Source organism: Trichomycterus rosablanca, chromosome 11, assembly GCF_030014385.1.
Source record: "Trichomycterus rosablanca isolate fTriRos1 chromosome 11, fTriRos1.hap1, whole genome shotgun sequence".
NCBI classification, from domain to species: Eukaryota; Metazoa; Chordata; class Actinopteri; order Siluriformes; family Trichomycteridae; genus Trichomycterus; species Trichomycterus rosablanca.
The window spans coordinates 26,537,735-26,552,872 of record NC_085998.1 but is presented as its reverse complement, the minus strand read 5'-3'; the positions used below and the strand labels follow the sequence as shown (position 1 = coordinate 26,552,872).

General features: G+C 37.0%; 1 protein-coding gene across 2 annotated transcripts in view; it reads right to left on the bottom strand.

Moving 5' to 3' along the window:
• The window catches only part of LOC134323256 (uncharacterized), a 39,265-nt gene extending 24,733 nt beyond the window's left edge, over nucleotides 1–14,532 (bottom strand). For both annotated transcript variants that reach the window (XR_010014034.1, XM_063004708.1), the window contains exon 1: nucleotides 14,337–14,532. The gene's annotated coding sequence lies outside the window, so the exon portion shown is untranslated. The remainder of the gene's footprint in view (nucleotides 1–14,336) is intronic.
• Nucleotides 14,533–15,138: the final 606 nt, after the last annotated feature.

Genomic DNA, 15,138 nt, shown 5'->3' with positions numbered 1-15,138 from the left:
AATGTTCAAGTGACCTTGGTTCCTCAAGGAAATGCCATAGTTCTCGCCACAATAAAAAGTGCTATTCATCTTACTTTAATTACTGTGCGAGCTACGTATATGTGACTGCACTTTCTCTCTCTTTATCTCTCTCCTTCTCACATTCACATATTCTGGGACCACTGAATCAAACGAGGATTCATTAATGCTCAGAGGACATAAAATCTTGTGAATTCTCATGAAAAGTGTCATGAATATACATCCCATACAACAGTGGGGAGTAAAAACGGCATCCTGCTTGTCGCTGACCTCTTATTTCTGTAGGGCCCGCATCACCCACAAGGCTGTTAAAAGTTGCTAAAGGAAAATGTGGAATAACAGAACAAATTCGATCAGACATAACATTATAACCACCTTTCTAATATTGTGTTGGTCCCCTTTTTGCTGCCAAAACAGCCCTGCAACTGTGATGCACTGTGTATTCTGACACCTTTCTATCAGAACCAGCATTAATTTTGAGCAATTTGAGCTACAGTAGTTCGTCTGTTGGATCGGACCCCCACGTGCGTCAATGAGCCTTGGCCGCCCATGACCCTGTCGCCGGTTAACCACTGTTCCTTCCTTGGACCACTTTTGATAGATACTGACCACTACAGACCAGGAACACCCCACAAGAGTTGCAGTTTCGGAGATGCTCTGACCCAGTCGTCTAGCCATCACAATTTGGCCCTTGTCAAACTTGCTCGAATCCTTACGCTTGCCCATTTTTCCTGCTTCTAACACATCAACTTTGAGGACAAAATGTTCACTTGCTGCCTAATATATCCCACCCACTAACAGGTGCCGTGATGAAGAGATAATCAGTGTTATTCACTTCACCTGTCAGTGGTTATGTTGGTCGGTGTATGTCACAATAAACAGTATGATAATGGTGTTAACTGTACATTGTTCATTATATATCTTAGTTGGAGCAGTTGTATTCCAAACACAAAGAGTGAAACCCAGTCTCTTTCCTGCTGATTAATTCATGAAGTAATTATCAAACCCGCTATGAGTTGACTCAGGTGTAGCTGAGAAAGCACTAAACTGAGCGAAGATGTGTGACCTACGGGGCTTGAATTTATTTGATTTGGAAGCACACTCGTAGCGGCTTGAGACATAAATTTGTTTTTGGTTTTAGTATCATTAAGAAGAGGATAATTCTCTATCATATATTTTCCTACAGATCATCTGTATGGTTGTTGTAAACCATGCAGAATTTGTCATTTAAATGTCATATTTTATTTTATTTTCATTAACTGCTTTGTCCTGGTCAGGTGTCATGGTGGGGCAGGTTACACGGGAACCAAGACCTCAGCAGTGATGGGCTAGCAAACTAGACCACTGCACCAACAGCACATGTATGTATGTATGCATTGAACTTAATAGTGTTTAAACACTTTTATCTCCCCATCACCGGACCCACCACAACCCTGACCAGAATAAAGAGGTGGTAAAACATGAAAATGAAATTAATTTCCAGTGTGAACCATAGATGCATTTTATGCTGTAACTGAGTGGGTTAACTATGACACTGATGAATGAGTATGTATGTGAACAGTGGACACTAATTTTCATAACGCCATCCTGTGACCTTTCACGTTACGTCCTTGTAGAGAGTCAAGTCTGTTATTTCGGGCTTTGATACCATGAGCAAGTAGTGTGAAACTTACATGAGACAAGCTGGAAAAATCTAACCACTCAGTAACTTGTTTTTACTAATGTCATAATTGAACAGTGTTTGTTAAATCCATTTTGGGCGCTTGGGTGGTGCGTAAAGGCTAGCCCTACATCACAGAAATTTCAAACTCTCGAGTTTGAATCCCAGCTGACCTACTGGCCTGGCACTCATGTCTGAGAAAGGGAATGTCAGATGGGGTTAACAACTATTGCCACTCTGGTTGAGGTGTCAGCTCGAGCAGTGGAGGTACACACAGAGTATACACCGATCAGCCATAACATTAAAACCACCTTCTTGTTTCCACATCACTATACATTTTATCAGCTCCACTTACCATATAGGAGCACTTTGTAGTTCTACAATTACTGACTGTAGCCCATCTTTCTCTGCATGTTTTGTTAGCCCCCTTTCATGCTGTTCTTCAATGGTCAGGACCCCCACAGGACCCCCACAGGAAATTCTGCATGTTTTATCCACTCATACCAGCACAACACACACTAACACACCACCACCATGTCAGTGTCACTGCAGTACTGAGAATGATCCACCACCCAAATAATACCAGGTATTATTTGGGTGGTGGATCATTCTTAGCACTGCAGTGACACTGACATGGTGGTGGTGTGTTAGTGTGTGTTGTGCTGGTATGAGTGGATAAAACACAGCAGCGCTGCTGGAGTTTTTAAACACCTCACTGTCACTGCTGGACTGAAAACAGTCCACCAACCAAAAACATCCAGCCAGGGCAGCCTCCTGTGACCACTGATGAAAGTCTAGAAGATGACCAACTCGAACAGCAGCAATAGATGAGCGATCGTCTCTGACTTTACATCTACAGGGTGGACCAACTAGGTAGGAGTGTCTAATAGAGTGGACAGTGAGTGGACACGGTATTTAAAAACTCCAGCAGTGCTGCTGTGTCTGATCCACTAATACCAGCACAACACACACTAACACACCACCACCATGTCATTGTCACTGCAGTGCTGAGAATCATCCACCACCTAAATAATACCTGCTCTGTGGTGGTCCTGTGGGGGTCCTTACCATTAAGGAACAGGGTAAAAGCAGGCTAAAAAGGTATTTAGAGAAACAGATGGACTACAGTTAGTAATTGTAGAACTACGTACAAAGTGCTTCTATATGGTAAGTGGAGCTAATAAAATAGACAGTGAGTGGAGAAACAAGAAGGTGGTTTTAATGTTTTGGCTGATCAGTGTAGTATGACTCTCTGTGACAATACACTACTAGCTGGCATGAAGAAGCAAAGCCACTGCAGACGTTAGATGGAGCAGGTGCTAGTCTGTGGCTCTTGTTGGCCATGAATTGATAAAAGGAGGGGAAAGCTTTTCATTGTTTACTTTCCTAACAGTTTTTCACAAAGATCAGAGTTCATTTCATTAGTCCCATGTAAATAGAAAAGATCAGCTATCCTTTGTGTAAATTTGGATATGGCAGTTTTTATGCTGGATCTCTTTCCTGAGGCAATCCTATTTATCCAGGTTTCAGGTTGGCACTAATGTGTGTCCACTTAATATCCAAGTTCACGTAAAACAATGCGCAGTCTGTATTTGTGAGCCGCCCAGATTCAAACCCCTGGAAGTCAGGCACTGCTTTTATTATTATGCCACACAAGCTCACATTAGTGTTACATTTAAAAAAAAAGTTATTTTTAGAAATGTGCAAAATGAATTATTAAAACAACACCTTGTGTTTTTTCTTTTTGCCAGATTCAGAAATGTGCACAATCATCAGCTGTGTCATTTATAACCTATAAGTGAAAGTCAGAGCTAATTAGGAGCAGAAATGGCATTTGTTTATGCTTACTTAAGCAAACTTAAACTTAAGAAAGAAAATCTGCCTGTTCATTTATCTCACGTGGGACTGAATGATCCCCAACAGGAGCACTAAAATGCCTAAATGCATTTCTGTACCTCATTGTAAATTAACATGCAATACTTCAGTGGGGTATAAATCTCAGATGGTAATGAACTCATTCCAAGTGACCACAGAAAAATGACAGCGCTCCAAATGATTCTTATTTGCGCTAATATATTTTACTGATAATCCCATCTGCTTCAAAACACATTGTGAAATCAATATAAGAGTTTGTAAAACAAGCAAAATGGAATGAAATTGGTTGGACAGCTGGTGCAGAATACATCATTTTTAATGAGTTTGCAGAGTAAAAAATAAAAATAAAAATCAGGCTATTTTTAAAAATAGAGAAAGTCAAGCATTTAAAGGATTAGTTAGTTACTTAGTCACCAAACACTGTAATTATACTGTAGCTCATTAACAAATAGCCTATTACACCTTTTAAAACATATTGGGTTCATTTTATTTCATTTTATTTTATAAGTTTGACCAATACTTTATCCTGGTCAGGGTTGCAGTGTTTTTTGTTCTGAATCACTGGGCACAAAGCAGTAACCTGGACATGACACCAATTCACATCTGTACACAGATGTCTGACCGGCCAATAGTAGTGCTGGAGATTAAAACCCTAGGTTCCAGTAGTAGTGGGCACCCGAGCACTTTTAAATTTAAGTAAATTTAAGTAAATTTCCCATTCATTCTGTACACTTCCAAACATTCTCTAAAATATTTTTATTGTCAAACCAAACAGCTGATATTAATCCTGAGAGGGGGATACAAAGGTTATATACTTTGTAGGGCTGGCACCAAACCGATACTCTGTATCGGTATCGGTCTGATATTGGCCCAAATCACTGGATTGGATATCGGAAGGAAAAAAACGTGTAATCCGATCTGATACTGTTGTTTAATGTAAATAATACTTAATGTAAATAAGGCCATCGTTTGTGTGTAAAGCAAATAACACATGAAGATACGTTTCAACAGAATGCCGTTTACTGCCAGCTCACTCGCCAACTGCCGTAACAAGTTGCATCTTAATGACATCATTAACATGTGCCACTGATCTACAACTCATCTGCAACAGCCCTTCAGAAATTAAAACACACTGAGCTACTTAAACTTTTAGCATTTTAAAAATCATCTACTACTGTCACATCTAAAAACACTGTTTAAACACAATAAAAATCATCTACTACTGTCACATCTAAAAACACTGTTTAAAAACAATAAAATCATCTACTACTGCCACATCTAAAAACACTGTTTTAACACAATAAAAATCATCTACTACTGCCACATCTAAAACACTGTTTTAACACATTAAAAATCATCTACTACTGCCACATCTAAAAACACTGTATTAACACAATAAAAATAATTTACTACTGTCACATCTAAAAACACTGTTTAAAGACAATGAAAAATAATCTACTACTGTCACATCTAAAAACAGTTTTAACACAATAAAAACCATCTACTACTGCCATATCTAAAATACCGTTTTAACACGAAAATCATCTACTACTGTCACATCTAAAACACTGTTTTAACACAATAAAAATCATCTACTACTGTCACATCTAAAAACACTGTTTTAACACAATAAAAATCATCTACTACTGCCACATATAAAAACACTGTTTAAACACAATAAAAATCATCTACTACTGCCACATCTAAAACACCGTTTTAACACAATAAAAATCATCTACTACTGCCACATCTAAAAACACTGTTTAAACACAATAAAAATAATCTACTACTGCCACATCTAAAAACAGTTTTAACAAAATAAAAATCATCTACTACTGCCACATCTAAAACACCGTTTTAACACAATAAAAATCATCTACTACTGCCACATCTAAAACACCGTTTTAACACAATAAAAATCATCTACTACTGCCACATCTAAAAACACTGTTTAAACACAATAAAAATAATCTACTACTGTCACATCTAAAAACAGTTTTAACAAAATAAAAATCATCTACTACTGCCACATCTAAAACAGTCTTAACACATTAAAAATCATCTACTACTGCCACATCTAAAAACATTGTTTTAACAAAAAAAAAAATCATCTACTACTGCCACATCTAAAAACACTGTTTAAACACAATAAAAATCATCTACTACTGCCATATCTAAAAACAGTTTTAACACAATAAAAACCATCTACTACTGCCATATCTAAAATACCGTTTAAACACGAAAATCATCTACTACTGTCACATCTAAAACACAGTTTTAACACAATAAAAATCATCTACTACTGTCACATCTAAAAACACTGTTTAAACACAACAAAAATCCTCAACTACTGCCATATCTAAAATACCGTTTTAACACGAAAATCATCTACTACTGCCACATCTAAAACACTGTTTTAACACAATAAAAATCATCTACTACTGTCACATCTAAAAACACTGTTTTAACACAATAAAAATCATCTACTACTGCCACATATAAAAACACTGTTTAAACACAATAAAAATCATCTACTACTGCCACATCTAAAACACCGTTTTAACACAATAAAAATCATCTACTACTGCCACATCTAATACACTGTTTTAACACAATAAAAATCATCTACTACTGCCACATCTAAAAACACTGTTTTAACACAATAAAAATCATCTACTACTGCCACATCTAAAAACAATGTTTTAACACAATAAAAATCATCTACTACTGCCACATCTAAAAACACTGTTAACACAATAAAAATCATCTACTACTGCCACATCTAAAAACACTGTTTTAACACAATAAAAATCATCTACTACTGCCACATCTAAAAACAATGTTTTAACACAATAAAAATCATCTACTACTGCCACATCTAAAAACACTGTTAACACAATAAAAATCATCTACTACTGCCACATCTAAAAACACTGTTTTAACACAATAAAAATCATCTACTACTGCCACATCTAAAACACTGTTTTAGCACAATAAAAATCATCTACTTCTGTCACATCTAAAAACACTGTTTTAACACAATGAAAAATAATCTACTACTGTCACATCTAAAAACAGTTTTAACACAATAAAAACCATCTACTACTGCCATATCTAAAATACCGTTTTAACACGAAAATCATCTACTACTGTCACATCTAAAAACACTGTTTAAACACAATAAAAATCATCTACTACTGCCACATCTAAAAACACTGTTTAAACACGATAAAAATCATCTACTACTGCCACATCTAACAACACTGTTTAAACACGATAAAAATCATCTACTACTGCCACATCTAACAACACTGTTTAAACACAATAAAAATCATCTACTACTGCCACATCTAAAAACACTTTTAAAACAATAAAAATCATCTACTACTGCCACATCTAAAACACTGTTTTAACCCAATAAAAATCATTTACTACTGCCACATCTAAAAACACTGTTTTAACACAATAAAAATCATCTACTACTGCCACATCTAAAAACACTGTTTTAACCCAATAAAAATCATCTACTACTGCCACATCTAACAACACTGTTTAAACACAATACAAAAATCTACTACTGCCACATTTAAAAACACTGTTTTTGTATCTGTTTTTGTAATACTTTGTATCTACAGTCTTTTACTAAGTAAAAAAATGTTCCAATAATTCACCGCAAAAATTGTTCCAAAATAACCTGCCATCCATTACGACCTGGTTCTGCAAACATTGGCATTAAAGTACTTTTAGCAGGGTTGTCACTTCTGTATATATTTTAGCTAAGTGTATATTAGTGTAGTCATTTTTTATTTAAATATTATTTAAAATAACATTTTAAACACTCACCAACACTGACTTCAGCTTTTAAACACTCACCAACACTGACTTTAACTTTTAAACATTTACCAACACTAACTTTTAAACACTCACCAACACTGACTTTAGCTTTTATACACTCACCAACACTGACTTTAGCTTTGAAACACTCGCCAACACTGACTTTAACTTTTAAACATTCACCAACACTGACTTTAGCTTTTAAACACTCACCAACACTGACTTCAGCTTTAAAACACTCACCAACACTGACTTCAGCTTTTAAACACTCACCAACACTGACTTCAGCTTTAAAACACTCACCAACACTGACTTCAGCTTTAAAACACTCACCAACACTGACTTCAGCTTTTAAACACTCACCAACACTGACTTCAGCTTTTAAACACTCACCAACACTTACTTTAGCTTTAAAACACTCAACAACACTGACTTCAGCTTTTAAACACTCACCAACACTGACCTCAGCTTTTAAACACTCACCAACACTGACTTCAGCTTTTAAACACTCACCAACACTGAATTTAGCTTTTAAACACTCACCAACACTGACTTCAGCTTTTAAACACTCACCAACACTGACTTCAGCTTTTGAACATTCACCAACACTGACTTTAGCTTTTAAACACTCACCAACACTGACTTCAGCTTTTAAACACTCACCAACACTGACTTTAGCCTTTAAACACTTACCAACACTAACTTTAACTTTTAAACACCCACCAACACTGACTTTAACTTTTAAACACTTACCAACACTGACTTTAGCTTTTAAACACTCACCAACACTGAATTTAGCTTTTAAACTCACCAACACTGACTTTAGCTTTCATACACTCACCAACACTGACTTTAGCTTTGAAACACTCACCAACACTGACTTTAACTTTTAAACACTCACCAACACTGACTTCAGCTTTTAAACACTCACCAACACTGACTTTAACTTGTAAACACTCACCAACACTGACTTCAGCTTTTAAACACTTACCAACACTGAATTTAGCTTTTAAACACTCACCAACACTGACTTCAGCTTTTAAACACTCACCAACACTGACTTTTGCTTTTAAACACTCAACAACACTGACTTTAGCTTTTAAACACTCACCAACACTGACTTCAGCTTTTAAACACTCACCAACACTGACTTTAGCTTGTAAACACTCACCAACACTGACTTCAGCTTTTAAACACTCACCAACACTGACTTCAGCTTTTAAACACTCACCAACACTGACTTTAGCTTGTAAACACTTACCAACACTGACTTCAGCTTGTAAACACTTACCAACACTGACTTCAATTATTATATAAATGCATTTAAATGACATACGTTTGTATGCATTTGTTTTCAAAGCAGTTTAAAAGTCTTAGTGTTCATACACAATATGTCCCAAACTACAATGACAAACTAGTATTAAGCTACTATTAACTTAGATGGCATTTAATTCCAAAACCATAGGCAATTATACTGACGTGCCCCTCCCACCCTTCTGTGCCTGTGGAAATTTGTGAGGTCAGGCATTGATTTTGGACAACTAGGCATAGCTTGCAATCAATTTATCCCAATGATGTTCTATGGGGTTAAAGTCTGAGCTCTGTGGACCACAGGAGTTTCTCCACATCATACTTACCAAACTGTGTTTGTACACAGGGGCACAATTAAGCTGAAAGCATATCATTTGTTTAATATTAATGAATGAATGTTTCGTTTGTTGTATTTTTATAATTAAATAAGATTTGCTAAGGATCCGGTGGATCAGGTGCAACCTGCAAACACTTCTAGCCAGAGTGCCAGTAACATTGGTTTAATTGTAACACAGTAGCCATTTGTAATGCACTATGGGAACAGCAGTTTTTTTTAATGACTAATTATACAATTCTGAAACTCTTACACAGTATCTCTTGCTGTTTTTTTGCTATAATGCAATTGTTATGATTACAGACTTACACATTTTTTAAAACCCTGTATTAAAAATCATAGTTATTAAAGAGAATGTTTTAAAATCAAATGAAAAGGTGGGTCATCGCTTTTTAAGCTGATAACTTTAGATGTCCGTAAATGCTGTTTTTTTTTTTTTTTTTTAATGCATTTTTCTCCCCTTTTTTCTCCCTTTGAGAGTGTCCAATTGCCAGATTGCGTCATGCTATCTCTCCACCAATGCCAATCCCCGCTCTTTTTGAGGAGAACGAAGCTAACCCACACCCCCTCAGACACGTGGGCAGCATGCTGTATACATCTTGTCACCTACACTTTGACGAGTGCAGTGTGCAGATCAGCACTGTGTACAAAGAGACACACCCTGACAGCACTCTTTTCCCATCTCTGTGCAGTCGCCATCAATTAGCCAGCAGAGGTCGTAATTGCATTAGTTATGAGAGAGTCCCTATCCAGCTTTTTAATATTCTGCCCCTATCTGAACAACAGGCCAATCGTTGTTCATGTGGCTGCTCAGCCCAGCCGGCAGGCAGAGCTGAGACTCGATACCATGTATTCGAGGTAAATGCTGTTTTTGTGGTGGTGTTTCTAATTGGAGGCTTTCTCTCCAGGTTTGTGGTAATATACTTCAGACGAACTTTGGCAATAAAAAATTGTACATTTTATTTTCAACAAATAAGTTCAAATCAAACAGGCTTTATAATATTAATAATAATAATAATAATAATAATGATTATTATAATTATTACTACTATTATTATTATTACTATAATTATTATTATTTATAGACAGGCATATTATTGTTTAACTATGTTGTATCTTAAGTCTTTCTGAGGTTCAAACAAGGCATGGCTGCTAAAAACGTATTCTTCATGGTTATAAATAACATTTTAAAGTTCTATTAAAACCAACGCACAATACAAAATACTTAATGGAACATTGGCAGCCTATTGGGTAGAGCTTTGGGTATTAATTCGAAAGTTGTGGGTTTAATTTCTGGCTCTGCTATGCATGTTGGGCTCGTAACCCTTTCAGCGCCAGGGGCAAAGTACATGGTACATGGCTGACCCTGTACTCTGACCCCAGCTTCCAAACAAAGTGGGATGTGCAGACAAAACATGTTATTGTGCTCTACACATGTATATGTAATTATGATAAATTACGGCATTCCCTCTGCCCTAGAATATTATTTACAGAACCAAGAAATTATTATTATAAATTTACATATTTGATTGATGCAATGGAAAATCAGTAATAATTTGTTACTTATATAATTGACAGGCTCTTTTATTTAAACAGATCTCTTACATTTTCTGCTTAGTCATGTGGAATTCTCAGCATATTTAGTTCCAAAATAGCAGAGAAACTCATGAAATAGTCTGCAGTGTTATTGTTTGCCACTGTCTGCTTTGTAAAGAGACTGTAGCAAAATTGCACAGCTGTAACTCTCAGGGGACGTGCTGCTCTGAGGGGGGAGAACAGAACAGATGCACTTCCTTCATGATTTATTTCTATCGGCATGTTTTCCCTTCCCACATAATCCTCAAAGGAGCCGAGTTACATCAACATAAGCCTTGGCGATGCAATAAACTCCTACATCCAGGATTTTATTAAACTTCTGCAGAGCACCTGAACAGAACATTATAGAAAATCTGCATTCAACAACTAACTAGTTTGGCTTTCATGATTTTTCATTTTGATGGTATAATGATGAGGTTCAGATGAAACGTATATACTAAAATACTTACTTTTTTTTTTTTTTTATCGTTTTTTTGGCCCTGGTCCAAGTTAAATAGTGGTGATGGGATACAAAAACAGAAAAACTTGTTAAAAGTTGTTTAAATAGTTAAAACATTAGAAAATTGTGAATGCTGCTTATCTAGATTTTTAAGATCCTAAAAAGCTATCCCGTTAAATCAAAGTGTTTCATAAAAAATGGCTTTAACCCTTACATTTTATATTAAATACATACAGCCTAACACAACAAATGCTGTCTGTACCGCTGTAAACTGTTTCTTATTTGTTCTGTACCAGTTAAACCAAGGACATTAATTGAAACATCAGTAAATATTAAAGGAGCTGTTGCATAAAGGAGGAATTTCAATGTGAAAGTGTTAATTAAGAATCTAAATTTAGCACTGTATGGACTTCTGTTAACACAACCAGTTTTCTGTACATAGAGTCAGAACCTTCAAGCTTTAATTTATTTTTTTTAATAGAGCTGACCCCCGCCCTAATTGAGGAGAACGAGACTGTCACACGTCCTCTCCGACACGTCTTTGTGCACAGAGAGCCACACCCTGATCAGCATTATTTCTCAACTCTGTGCAGACGACATCAACCAGCCAGCAGAGGTGGTAATTCCCTCAGTTGTGAGGAGTCCCTATCCGGCTTTATCCTACCCTATGAACAACAGCCAATCGTTGTTCATGCAGCTGCCCAGCCCAGCCGGATGGCAGAGCTGAGATTCGATACAATGTATTCGAAATCCTAGCTCTGGTGGGCTAGTGTGTTTTATCACTGTGCCACCTGAGCAGCACAAGCATTTATTTTAAAAAGAAGCAACACGTATCAGGGTTCATAATGCAAATATGCAACTTTACCTGGTTTGGGCAAGAAAATGCACCCATAAAACAAAAACAAAAAACAGTATGGAAAATGCATGCAAAAAGTGTTTCTTACATTTACTTTTATTCTATTGCAGACAGTATGAACGCAAGATATTCTATTTGTCTGATCAACTTCATGTTATTAGTTAATATACATCCATTCCTGCATTTTAGTGAAACTGATAATGTCAACAGGTAATTGTGATTATGATGTGGAACATCCATTAAATTAATGTGGAACATCCATTAAAGTCTGAGTCTGAGTCTTTAAGAAGCAAAGATGAGCAGAGGATCTCCAGTTTGTCAACAAATACGTGAGAAAATTATTAAAGTGTTTAAAAACAATGTACCTCAAGGGCATATTCATCTACATCTACATCTACAGTGCATAATTTCATTAAATGATTCAAAGAATCTAGAGGATTTTTTGTACGTAAAGGCCAAGGGTGCAAGCTTAAGCTGAACACACGTGATCTCCAATCCCTCAGTCAGCACCGCAATCAAGAACCATCATATTTTAATAGCTGATATAACCACATGGCAAAGGGAGTACTTTGGTAAACCTTTGTCAGGCACTACAATACAGAGTTACATTTACAAATACCACTTAAAAATTTACTGTGCAAAAAAAGAAGCCTTATGTTAACCGTGCCCAGAACCTACATAGAGTTTTCTGGGCTCAGAGGCATCTGGAATGAACCATCACACAGTGGAAACCTATACTGTGTTCAGATGAATTATGATGGAAGATGGAAGAAATAAATGCTGTGTGACCACATCTTTTCCAAAAAGTCATGGGTTTTCTCCAGGAGCTCCGGTTTCCTCCCACAGTCCAAAGACATGCAAGTGAGGTGAATTGGGAACACAAAATTGACCATGACTGTGTTCGACATTGAACTTGAACTGATATCTTGTGTAACCAGTAATTACCTGTTCTGTCATGAATGTAACCAAAGTGTGTAAAATGTCCAAATGGACAGTTGTGGCCTAGTGGTTAAGGTACTAGACTAGTAATCCAAAGGTTGCGGGTTCAGGCCCCACTACTGCCAGGTTGCCACTGTTGGGCCCTTGACAAAGGCCCTTAACCCTCAAATGCTTAAAATCATAGAAAAATAAATAAATAAATAAACGAAAAATGCGACAAACTGTTGCACACCTTAAGATGTTTTAGCCAGGTGTATAAGCATTTTGTATACCTCCACTAAACCATTCATGCCATGAGTTGCTCTTACATTTCATCTGTCTTATTTTATAATATAGTCCAAATGTATTTAAAGTTTGTACTGTCTAATCTAATGTATGTAAGTTGTGACATGAGGTCACTGCTTTACAGTTAAGCATTATGCATGTCTTGGTACAATACAATCAACCTTTATCATTTAATTTTATGTTTGTTATATCCTGTTAAACAAAATAAATACCATTGCAAACTGTCTCTTCTAACACTCAATTATTTATTTATTTATTTATTAGGATTTTAATGTCATGTTTTACACACTTGGTCACATTTCTTGGTTACATTTATTCGTTACACAAGATTCAATAGTTCACAAGTTTAATGTCAAACACAGTCATGGATAATTTTGTATCTCCAATTCACCTCACTTGCATGTCTTTGGACTGTGGGAGAAAACCAGAGCTCCCGGAGGAAACCCATGCAGACACGGGGAGAACATGCAAATTCCACACAAAAAAGGCCCGGACCACCCCACCTGGGGATCAAACCCACATCGATCAATTAAAAATCACACACATGTAATGTGAGTACTTACAATATGAAAAAGTTTTTTGTTATAGCTGAAAGTGAGAGAGACTCTATGGTGCAGCAGGTTAAACTGACGAGGAACAGGCGAACCCCCAGTCATTGTGATGAATTTGGCATGTTCTTCTCTTCCCTTTTATCCCCAAAACATTGTGTTGCGCTGATTGGAATTATTTAATGAGTAGGTATACGTGTTGCTTTAAGATGCACTGGTGACCATTACAGGATTTGTTCCTGTCTGGCGTCGGACCCATCGTGATCCTGACCAGGTGAGTGAAATTTGGAGTAAATGAAAGTAATGATAGAACAGTCGGAATTTAATGTTTGTAAGTGATTAATCATTAACATTTATCCAGCTGCTGTGTTATCACACTGACGAGTAGGTGCAGAAAGGCGTCCCTCCAAAAAGTACCGTACCTTTACATTAAGCTGCTGTGTTAAGTATTCAGCCATGCAGAGTTTGCAAATGTTTTGCCCAAAGAACACTTAGGTATTGTAAAGAACATTTATGTGACGTACGGAACTGTCCCCTATGTTACAGTGCCATCGAAATCCTTCGACTCTGCGAAATGTGCCGCCTACGCTTACGAAGCTCACCAGGCATTTAAACACACACAATGTCATGTAGTAACTTACGGAGATGGAAAGCAACAGGCAAGAGAAAGAAAACGCTCCCCAAAGACGTCATTCTGCGAGTCCTGAAGTAAACAAGAAGAATCGGGGTTCCCAGTTTCCAAACAGTGCTGATTTTCCCGCGGTTTCTGCACGCGAGGTTCACCTGTCACGCGCACACCGGACTACGCTCTCCTCCTCAGCAGCCCAGCGCCGTTCACTCATTCGGATCCTGTAGTAAAGTGGGTGGAGCCTGGGGATGCGCCTTAAAACCGCATAGCTACTACTGCACTAAGTGGTAGTGCAGTTCCACGCGTCATTGATGCGTCATTACACACAGATGCAGTACCAAATTGCCGCTTGTTGTGAGGTGGGGTGTTTAGAGTCTATAAGGAGAAACTTTAGACAACAGTGGCGTCTCTGGCACAGAAAGCATAGTGGGGAACAATAGACTCTGTATGGGCAGTACCCGACTCGTCAAGGAAACTACACACAAACCTACTTGCTAAATGAATCCCAGCACCTTATCAATGAAGTCACAATGCACACATTAACGTAAAGCAGGAGTTAGCAGACGTGGAGACCAGAATATGAGTGACATCACCTATAACAGCATTTGATCTTACACAGCTGATACCTTGCTATACAGCATTACATTACAAATCCAAAGTTGTTAAGCAGTATACTTAAGTCTGCGACTGTAATAACACATCCAAGGTAACATTTTAGAGTGATTCATTGCCTGGGCAAACTTGTCCATAACTTTTCTGTCAGAGTCCACCAATCCATTAATTAATTGATTTTTAATTGATTTTTTTCAATTAAA